The sequence below is a fragment of the Ailuropoda melanoleuca genome, chromosome 11 (assembly GCF_002007445.2).
Source record: "Ailuropoda melanoleuca isolate Jingjing chromosome 11, ASM200744v2, whole genome shotgun sequence".
NCBI classification, from domain to species: domain Eukaryota; kingdom Metazoa; phylum Chordata; class Mammalia; order Carnivora; family Ursidae; genus Ailuropoda; species Ailuropoda melanoleuca.
In genome coordinates this window covers 12451821-12462009 of record NC_048228.1, presented here as the reverse complement: position 1 = coordinate 12462009, position 10189 = coordinate 12451821, and the positions used below count along the sequence as shown (strand labels likewise).

General features: G+C 60.3%; 1 protein-coding gene across 6 annotated transcripts in view; it reads right to left on the bottom strand.

Annotated features, from left to right (window-relative positions):
* ARHGEF10L (Rho guanine nucleotide exchange factor 10 like) overlaps positions 1-10189 on the bottom strand; it is a 159235-nt gene that overhangs the window by 113380 nt on the left and 35666 nt on the right. The window contains exon 1 of one of the 6 annotated variants that reach the window (XM_034671267.1): positions 4525-4780. The exons of 1 other annotated variant lie outside the window; for it this stretch is intronic. The gene's annotated coding sequence lies outside the window, so the exon portion shown is untranslated. Of the gene's footprint in view, positions 1-2125; positions 2280-4524; positions 4781-10189 lie in introns of those variants that run through there. 4 more of the 6 variants (XM_034671271.1, XM_034671272.1, XM_034671273.1 and 1 more) reach the window with 4 other exon arrangements.

Genomic DNA, 10189 nt, shown 5'->3' with positions numbered 1-10189 from the left:
GGGGGAGGGCAGGGGGCAGGGGGGGGATGCAAGCTGTGGGCCGTGCACCTGGTGGGAAGAAGGGCGGGTGTACTGCGTGCAGGGCGGCAGGATGCCTACAGCTCTGCCCTCCATGCAAGGGGCCATCTGCTGGAGGCTCCGGATGCAATCCTGGAGAGAAGGCACTTCCTCCAAGGAAACACCAGGGAGCTATAGCGGGAGGCGCACAGCCAGAATCCAGAGCCTGGGAGAGAGACAGGCGAGACCGCAGGCAGCTATTCCCTCTCTGGGCCTCCTGTCCTCAGCTGTCCCGTGCGGGTGTGAATGAAATGACATCAGACCACGCTGGTGCGGTCTTAATACATGCTAGTTCCCTGCCTGGAGTTCCTGCTGCTCTTTGAGGACCGTCGTCCCATTCTGCAGACTGCCCCACTGAGTCCAGACTGACCGCCCACCAGACTACCGGCCCTGTCCTTTGAGACCCTCATCACACCTGAGGTCATGAAATGATGGTCTTCAAAATGACAGCTGACATCTCCTGATGCCACTCCACGGCCGTGCACCAAGCGTGCTGGACAGTTTCGTTTCATTAATTTAATTCCCCCAACCGATGAGGCGGAGACTGAGGGATGTTCCCCAGGCCAAGCAGCGCCTGGGCAGGGTGGCCCTGGGCTGTGAGCGGGGAAAGCTAGGGCAGGACCCTGGTAACAAGTGGTGGGTGAGTGCATGGGTGAGTGAGGGGGGCTTCTTTCCTGCCCCTCCCCAGCCTCCAAATGCCAGAGGGACAAGGAGGTCTGCTCCCCCACCCACGAGACTCCAGGCCACTCAATGGGCTTCCCTAGCAGGAAGGGGGAGGAGGGCGCCAAGAGGGGCATCCTCCAGGCTACTGGCAGGGGTGAGGATTGGTCAAAAGCTGAAGCCTCAGACAATGGAGGCTCTGTCCCAGCCCAGAGTAGGCGTCCCCACCCCCTATCCTTCTTCCCCCATTGACGTCCTAGGCGTGCCCCTGCTCAATGATCCCCAGGCAGGACAGGTAGGGAGCAGCCTCCAGGAGGAGGCCTCTGGGCAGAAGAGCCCACTCACTTGGCACCTCTCCAGGGGGGATCCCTGGGGCTGTTGCCTGGGAAACCAGAGCCGGCCTGGAGAAGCTGCTGGACCACCTATATAAACAGGGCTGCCCCAGAGGGGTCCTCAGTCCCCTCCCCCCTCACAGCCCCCAGCACATTAACTGCTCTGTCTGCATGACCCAGCCCAGGCAAGAGCCTCGGGGCTGAAGGGCCAGGGGCAAAGCCTCCTATGATGGGCTGAATTGTCCTGCCCTGTCCTGTCCTCACCCCTGGGGGGTCCTAGACCCTCAGCCATGTCCTGGGTGTTCCACGTGATGGGGCCCCATGGCCCACAATCTGGAGGCCAGAAGGGGGCAGCATCAACTTTGTGCCACCCCTTCACCCTTCCGAGCCTCAGTTTCCCCGGAAGCCCCCCCTCTCAGGCAACTTGGCACCAGCGTGGCTCCGGCCCGCTCATTCTAGCAACAGGGCATTTCCATGCCGGAACCAAACCCGACAGGTGAGCTTCCTTCCCTCCCTTTCAGACGTGGGAAGCTGAGGCTCAGACTGGCAACGCATTTGCCTCAAGTCCCCAGAAGCACAAGGCAGGACCAGGAGAGGAAGGTGTGTCTGACTCCATGCAACTCGGCAGAGCTGACGGAGGGGACGGGTGGAACGTCCAGGCTGCAGGAAAAGCCCAGGCGGGGGCAGAGAGGCCAGAAGAGCTGGGCCTTCCAGGCAAGGGCACCTCCCCAGGAAGGTGGCTAAGCCTGCCGGTGAAAGCAGGGGTGAGGGAGAGCAGGCAAGAGGCACGTCCCAGCCACCCACGCTGGCACGCAGGTGACGCCAAGGGCAGGGGCCAGGATTGCCTGGGTGGCTCCCAGCCACTCAGCAAGCTGACCTAAAGCCTCGAGGAGAGGGGGCCTGAGGCCTGACTCCTTCACCCCCAGATGCCCAGGTATCAGGTGGCTGTCCCAGGAGCACCCAAGGTCCCTGAGTGGCCTCAGGACAGTGAGACCCGAGGGACTCACAGACTGGAGGCATCCAGCCTCTCTGGGATTCCAAGTCCCCCTCCCTCACCTCCAGGGGGTCAGGCTCACCTGCCGCGGCTTTCACGGTGGTGATGCTTGCCCATCCTTGCCTTCGCTCAACAAACATTTCACTGCGCACCTGCTGCCCCCAGCTCAGCCTGGGAACAAAGGAACAAAGGAGAGGCCCAAGTTCCTGTCCTCAGGCAGCAAGCTAAGGAGGTCTGCAGGTGTACCTGCGCAGTGGGAGGTGGCCCCCAGGACCCTCCAGGAGCATGGAACTGCGGGCTGCTGACCAGGAGCCCCGTGGACTCTGGGACCACGTTCCTTCCAGATTGGAGCCTAGGGCAGGGCTTCTGGGGTCAAACCGTATTCCAATCCCGGCTCTACTACTCGCCAGGACCTGCTTAGCTGTGTCTGCACTAGGGGGAGGGAGGTATCTTGGGTGAGGAGGGATGAATAAGGAAAGGAGCGCTGCCTGGCATGGGCGGGAACCCACCAGAAGGCACAGCTCATTACCGCACAACAGGCAGCAGCCAGGACACTCGGCACTGTGCCCCCCAGATGTCGCAGATGGAAGCTGACCGACCGCCACGGCCCCCTCCACGCCGGCCGACCCGGCCCTTCGCCCTCACCCTCCCGCAGAGCTCTGGGGGCTGGAGCTAAGGGAGGCGCCCCGGGCTCCCCACTGCACCCAGCAAGCATCCCCTCTCTGTTGGGGCCTGCGTGCTGCCCCCCTCCCCCGGGGCTGTGTGGACTGGCTTCCATAAGCAGAGAATTCGGGGTTCAGTCAGGGAGATGGACTCCAGCATTGCCCCATACAGGCCGAGTGCCTCTTGCTTCCCACCCCAGGGGCTCAGAGACCCACAGCTCTTCAGCCCGTGGGCCTTCAGATGGGGAAACCCCGGCACCCTCCCCCTTAGACACGTGGACCCCCACATAGACAACAGGAAGGACCCTGGACTCTGAGTTGATGCCAGAATGGGAGAAGCCTGGGGGCTGGGTGCGGGAGGAGCATGTGAGGAGGGGGCGGTCTTTCTGGGGAGAAGGTGAGGCAGCCAAGAGACACCTCGGCTCCTCTCTCCTCGATCATTCCCAGCCAACATAAAAATGGCGTATGACTGCTCTTCTCAAGGATCCAATATCCAAAAACCACACCAATCCCACATCGGCTCGAGCCACCACCAGATTCCCCTGCTCCCCTTGTGCAAACATCGCCCGCGCCCCCTGTCCAGGACACCCCCCCATTCTCTGCTGGGGTATCTAGGTGGGGGGTGTCCGCGCCCACTGCTCCGAGATGCCCAAACCAGTGGGCGTGCCTGGGCCCCATCCCTCCCTTCCTGCCACCCTCCGTCTGCTCTCCTCCCTCTGGGACGGCTCCCACCCTACCCCCTTTCCTCCGGCAGGACCAGTGGGCCACTCCTGGGCTCAGGACTCCAACCCGATTCGAAGATGCCTCCCTGGGTGCAACCTCGCCTGTTCCGTGGTTTTGGACACCCTCTGTGCAGTGACACCTCCGGCCTCACCTTCCTTGAACTCTATCCAGGCTTCTCCCCTCATGCCTGCTCAGCGTGTCCGCGCTGTAGTCGGCCGGGCACCCTGACGTCAACATCCACACCAACTCGTGACCCCTCCCCGACTCCTCCCAGCCTCCCAGCTCACCTGATGGCCGCACCAGCCTGCCAGGGGCTGGGGCTCAGGCCTCCGCCTCACCTTGATGCCCCCTCTCTCTCACCCCCACATCCCATCCCTCAGCAAGCCTTGTTGGCACTACCTTCTAAACCAGTCCAGACTCTGAGCACTTCTCACCACCTCCCGGCTGTCACCCCGGGCCAAACCGTCCCCATCTCTCATCTGGACCATTAAAATAGCCCCTGACCAGTCTCCTGTTTCCACTTTCACCCCTCACCCCACATACTTTGTTCTCTACACAGCCGCCCAGTGACACCTCTGCTCAAACCCTCCAGTGCTTTCCTACCCCATTCAGAGTAGAAGCCAGGATCCTCTCTTTGCCCTATAAGGCTTTACATGTTGTGGCCCCCCATCACCTCCCAGACTGCAGACCCTACCTCTCCCCACATAGCTTACCCTACCCCAGTCACAATGACTGTCGTGCAGCTCCTCAAACACCCACATGTGCCCCGACCTCAGGGCCTTTGCACTTGCCGTTCCTCTGCCTAGAATGCTCTTTCCCCAAACGTACGCCTGGATGGCTCTGTCACCTGCTTCAGAGCTCTGCTCAAAGACAGGCCTTCCCCATCCATCCTCTCTGAAATAGTACACACACATCACCATCACACCACTGCCCTGTCTTCAGAGCATTTAACGCCTCCAAACATCTGGACGTTTCAGTTGTTTCTATCGGCTTCCTCCTCCTAGAATGTGCACACGACGAAGGCGAGAGCCTTAGAGTTTTGTTCTCTCCACAGCCCTGGAACGGCGCCTGGCACACAGCACACCTCAACACACACCTGCTGAACGAAGGAAGGGATCCCTGGTCCCACGCCGGCCCCGGGCTCCGTCCCACCACCACCATCAGGAGAGGGGAGAAGGCGGCCAAGGCCCGCAGGGCCCCCACTCCTAGGACTGTGGCTCCTCCTCTCTGAAATCAGCCTGTGGCCAGGACAGCTCCTCCCAGGAGAGCTTCGCAAACAGATCCACTGCCAAGCTGGGCAAGGGGCGGTTCCCCAAAACCAGTGTGGGAAGAGGTCTGGGGCCAACGCCAGGGTGTGATCAGAGAAGGTGGGGCAGGGCTGGAGGAGGACTTGGACTATTTTTAAAAACTCACTCCCAAAAAGCCCACGTTCTTGTTCTGATGAGTCAGAAGCATGTGGCCAGGAGAGGGGACAGGACCTCGGAACCCCAAGGGCTGCCCCCGTCGGCCACTCTGGCGGGCAGGTGCACACACAGGCCTTCCCCACACAGGCAGGTGAGAGACCTGGGCACACACTCAGCTTTCCAAGGAAGGGCAGGCAGTTTCCAGCTGTGGCCGCGGAGGGCGAGGCCCAGCGTCTCCATTGCGCAGGCTAGCAGGCCAGAGAGCGGAGGAGGCCTCCTTTTCAAAGTCCACTAGGGTCCAGTCTGGCTCCAGCCCCTTTCTTCAGGCCCAAGCTCTGTCTCTCTCAGGGAGGGCGCTGTATGTTGTCCCACAAGAGAGGTCTGGACAAAAAAAAAAAAACCTTCGCAAACTTAGAGCTAAAAATACTCAGCCCACCCAACCAAGGCAGGGCGAGCTGGCCAGGCAGCCTCGGAGGCCCTCCTGAAATGCAAGCCCAGCACGCGTCCCAGGGGACCCAGAGGTCTTCGCCGCAGGGCCCAGCACAGTTCCGGCTGAGCTCTCAAAGCAACCAGTACTTCAGTCCAAACCAACCCCCCCAAAGCAATGCGCCACCTTCCCCCAGCAAGAAGTGCGTCTTCCAGCTGCTCCCTGTTCTCCCCACCTTCGAGGGGGCGTCGGAAATTCATGTCTTCCTGCCAGCCCCATGGGGGGGGGGGTTATCCCACGAAGGGGCGGGATCAGCCCCATTTTACAGATGAGGAAACTGAGGCTCAGAGACATAGAGAGATTTGTCCGAAGTCCAGAAGCTCCAAGATCAGACCCGAGGTGCATCTGGGTCTTGCCCCTGTGGCAGGCTGTCCTCTCCCTCAGCAGGCCAGGGGGGTCCAGCCCACCCCCTGGCATTTAACTGCACACCTGGGAGGGGGCACTGCCTGGGGCTGTGGGAAGGCAGCAGAGACACTGGACTGGGCGTGTGGGGAGCAGGGAGACTGGGGGGTGGTGTCAACCACGAAACGGCTTTGCCCTGAATCCCACTGTCCTGGGGTGGAGTCGGACCGGGGACACTGACCCAGAGAACTGGTTTCAAGCACCAGTCCGCCTTCATTACCAACTCGAACAAGCCCCAAACCGGTGCTCACCGATGCAGTAACAGGACTCTCTGGAACAGCTAACTCCGATGCAGCCCCCAGCCTGGCCCTACAAAGAATTCCCAGACTCCCTCCTCGCACTGCTCCTGCCCTTGGCACTGGAACCACATGGGGCACCCTGAGCTGTGAGCCCCCCCCACACCTCTATCCCGCTCCCAGAGAGGCGGCCACCTGCCCGGTGAGAAATGGGGGGCCCTGCGGTACTCAGGGCTGGCCCTGCTCTAAAGCAGTCTCTGGCCCTGTGGTGGCAGGTGGGGGTCCTCAGGTGCCCCCTTTTGCCACTATCGTGCCCCAGGTATTGTTTTGAGAAGCATGACCTCTGAGATCAAACCTAGTTGGGTCCTGACTCTCGGCTTCCTCGCTGTGACAGTAAGATTAATGCCACTGCTCTGGTCCCTGGCCCCCTCTTCGACAGGAGAACCACAAGAATCCCCACCACATGGGGTTGTTATAAGGATTAAATGAAATAACGGTGCCCACAAAGAGCCCGCTGAGAGGCTGGAACACAGAAGGTGCTCAAGAAATGTTTGTGGAGTGAATTAATGCACAAGGACCTCCTTCAAACTGGACAGCAGACCTGGCCAACAAGGATGGTGCCCTGGGTAGAGCTGAGGTCAGTGAAAGCAAGGCTCTGGGGGGGGGGGCAGCCTCTCCCGCAGTGTCTGACCGTGCAGCACCCCCCTCTGAGGGCAAAGGGTGTCCGGTGACGTGCTCCCGGACAGCCAGCAGCCTGCCGGACCCTGAGGCTGACACTCAGCCATAGAAGCTCTCCCTAAAGCCTCCACCCGCCTCCTGCTGCTTTTCAAGGGAAGATTCCAGGAAATGGGGTCAAAGTCAGAAAAGGGGAGGATCCCCAAACCAGACAACAACGCGAAGTTCCCTTAGTTGGTGCGAAACAGGGAAACAACTAAAAGTCAGTGCGTGGTGCCAGGGAGACATTCCAATTCCCCGAATCCATGCAGGCGAGCGGAGGTGGGGCCTCAGAGCTGGGGCAGATAGACCCTTTCTGAAGAGCACCCAGACTGGATATCAGCTCTGCGGAGAGCTGCAAGTATCCGGATGCCTCCATCCACTCGCTGGATCCCAAATATATTCTGCTAAATTCAGGGACAACAGTCTGTGTCCAGGCCATAAACTCACAGTGACCCCCAGCATGCCCAGGACTGTCCCTCGGCACAGGGTCAGGAGTATCCTCAAGTGACCTATGGAAAGAGAGCAGGCCCGGGAAAATGGGACCCAGGGCTCTGCTTCCTGCTCGCAGCTAGAACACCAAGCAGGGGCTCACTGCTGGCCAGAGGGGAAGATGCACGCAGGGACAGCGGGCCACTCCTGGCCAAGACTGAGCCCTTGCCAGGCTCATCCAAGGCCTGTCCTAGTGGCCCGGGTGTTGGTCAGAGGACAGGGACACCATCTCCTTCCAAATCAGGGTGCACACAGGAAGTGAGTGATGGAGGTCACACACCTACACGTGTACCATCCGTGTTAGAACCGAGGTCTCCGGGCCCTGCTCCTGGCTCTGGGAATCTTTAAGATCAACAGCATTCAAGGGCAGTGGAGTGGGGCGCGGGGGGTGGGGGACAGAAAAGCCAGTCTTCATCTCTCTGGATCCCTCTGCCATCCAAAAACACCCCTTAATCATTCCACAAATATTTACCGAGCATTCTGTATACCAGGCACCACGGAAAGTTCTGGAGATTTGCTGACGGGCAAGACCAGCTTGGTGCCTGTCCTCCTGAAGGCCGCAGTCCTTCAAGGAGGCAAGTACCACACTACACAAATCCACACATCACTACAAACCAGGATACTATGAGGTGAGGGAGAACAGCAGGGCTCAACAGAAAATCTGGTGGACAGCCGCCCATCTGACTCTCCTCTCCCAGGACCAATGCTGGTCCCGTGTACGCCACGTGGTCATCTGATGACCGGCCCGACATCGCAACCCCACAGAGCCGGGCACCGCAAGACCTGGCGAGGACCAGGTCGCTTCTGCCAAGGCCTCTGCCTCCGGGTGGCCTGGGCCAGGGCACCCAGCTGCTCCGGCCACCAAGGGCCTTCCCGCCTTACAGTGGATGTGTGCACTTGGTCCAAACCGGATCGTTTGTGCATCCAAGGAATACAGGATGTTGTGGGCTCTTTTTTCCTCTTTTGCTTTTTTTGTGGGGGAGGCGGTATTGGATTTCAAAATTTCCATCCCACCTGGAATCAAGCAGTTAATGTGACTGACGCATCTAAGGCAGCGGTTCTCAACTGGGGGTGATTTTGTCCCCCCCGGGGAGGTTTGGCCAAGTCTGGAGACATTCTGGTTGTGGCTGCTCTGCAGGGGAAGGGGGATGCTACTGGTACCTGGCGGGGAGAGGCCAGGACGCTGCTGGACATCCTCCAGGGCACAGGGGAGCCTTCCCAGCACAGAATTACCTGGCTCAGGGTCAACAGGGCCAAGGCGGAGGCCCCCGATCTCAGGGCACCAGGTCAAGTCCTTTGAGGATCGAGGGCAGATACTGGCCTGTTAATGCGGCCGTCATCAGTCACAGGGACACAAAGACCAGAGTTGTTGCCACTGGTTTCCATGGCGGATAATGCCGGGCTACATGTCTAAAGACATCGCATTTCGCTATGGTTACTGCGTTCTGTGGCTCTTCCCTGCCAGGCGGTGGGGGCAGAGATCACAACCTGCTTCTCTGTGCATTCCCACCACCTGGCCCAGCCTCTGGAACATAGAAGGTGGGGCCAGAGGGAGAGGTGGAGGGAGGGACAGGACAGACTGTGACCCCTTGAGCGCGGACCACATTGGACGCCTCTCCCACCCTGGGCACCCAGCACAACGGTTGGCACCGAGCAGCTGTCTCTGCGTTGATAAATCGACAACCAGACCGCGAGCTCTCTGAGGCCAGGGGTTGTGCCCCACTCCCCGATGTGTCCCCAAGCCCAGTCTAGCACATGGCTCAACCTTCAATGTTCATTCATCGGTACCTGCCCCGTGGAGCTCATGGCCCGGCGGGCGAAGGAGAATGAACAGGTACCCACAGTAGATAACAGCGGAGCTCCTCGGGGGGGACGTCTGGGGGACTGCAGAAACTCCTGAGAGGGGCCTGAATGTAGATGGGGCTGGGGGACCTATCCATCGATTAATGCTCCTCAATGAACAAAAGCACGGGACACTTGGCAAAGAGCGCGCCTGAGCAGGAGAGAGGGAGGGAAGAAGGTAGGAAGGGGGCCTCCAGCGGGAGTCAAGGGATTGCTCCTCTCTCCCCAGCGACAGGCCCAGACACTCATTACCCACGCCAAGCGGTATCGCACGGGTGGAGTCCAGGGCCCAGGCACTGGGCACAGACAAAAGGCGACAGCTCCTTGGGCTGTCCAATGTCCCCAAGAAGAGCCAAGATCAGCATCCTAATGCCTCCCATTTACTAACCGCTCAGTGAGGGCCCAGAGCTAGCCCAAGCCCTTTACTCCCCTCATTAATCTTTACAACAACCCCCTGAGAGAGACACTACAATCATCCTCATTTACAGATCGGGAAACGGGCACGGAGCTGGTAAGAAAGTAGCCCAAAGTCACCTAGGCAGTTGACGGGAGGGCTGGGCTCCGAACCCAGGCCAGCTGGCAATGGGGCTGTGCCTTGGAGCTCCTTCATTCCTCAGCCACTGGCCAGCTGCCAGTCAGCTGGGCTCCCGGGCTGCCTGGGAAAACCCCCGGGTGAGCAGACAGGACTGCAGGGACCCCGGGGAGCCCGTGGGAGAGGGTCCCTCTAGGACAGCACCTCAGGAGGAGAACTGGGGGTCTAGCAGACTAAGTGCTCTGACTCAGGGCCCCGGAGAGGGCTCTAGCTGCACTGCCCCCCAACAGAGCCCCAGCAAGCAGCCCTCTCTGTCCGGGTCCCAGCCCTGGGCTCCCAGAACAGCCCGATGCAAATGCGTGAAGTCTCACCCGGCATTCTTGCCTGGACCCACCTGGGGGCTGAGGTGAGGGACATATTCCTATGAACATCCGGGTCACCCAGGCCAATCCGGCTACCGCCCCGGAGAAGGCACCCAGGCAGGGGCAGCCTAAAATCCAGGGGCCACTGCGCCGACCGGGGGGGCACAGCTATGTGTCTGCGGCTGACTGAGCCAACGCCCTCCGGCCCCGCACTGTACCCGAGGATGACCATGACCTCAGTCCAGGCCTGGAAGGACCCTGAGGTCTGGCAGCATCGAATCCCCTCCCAAC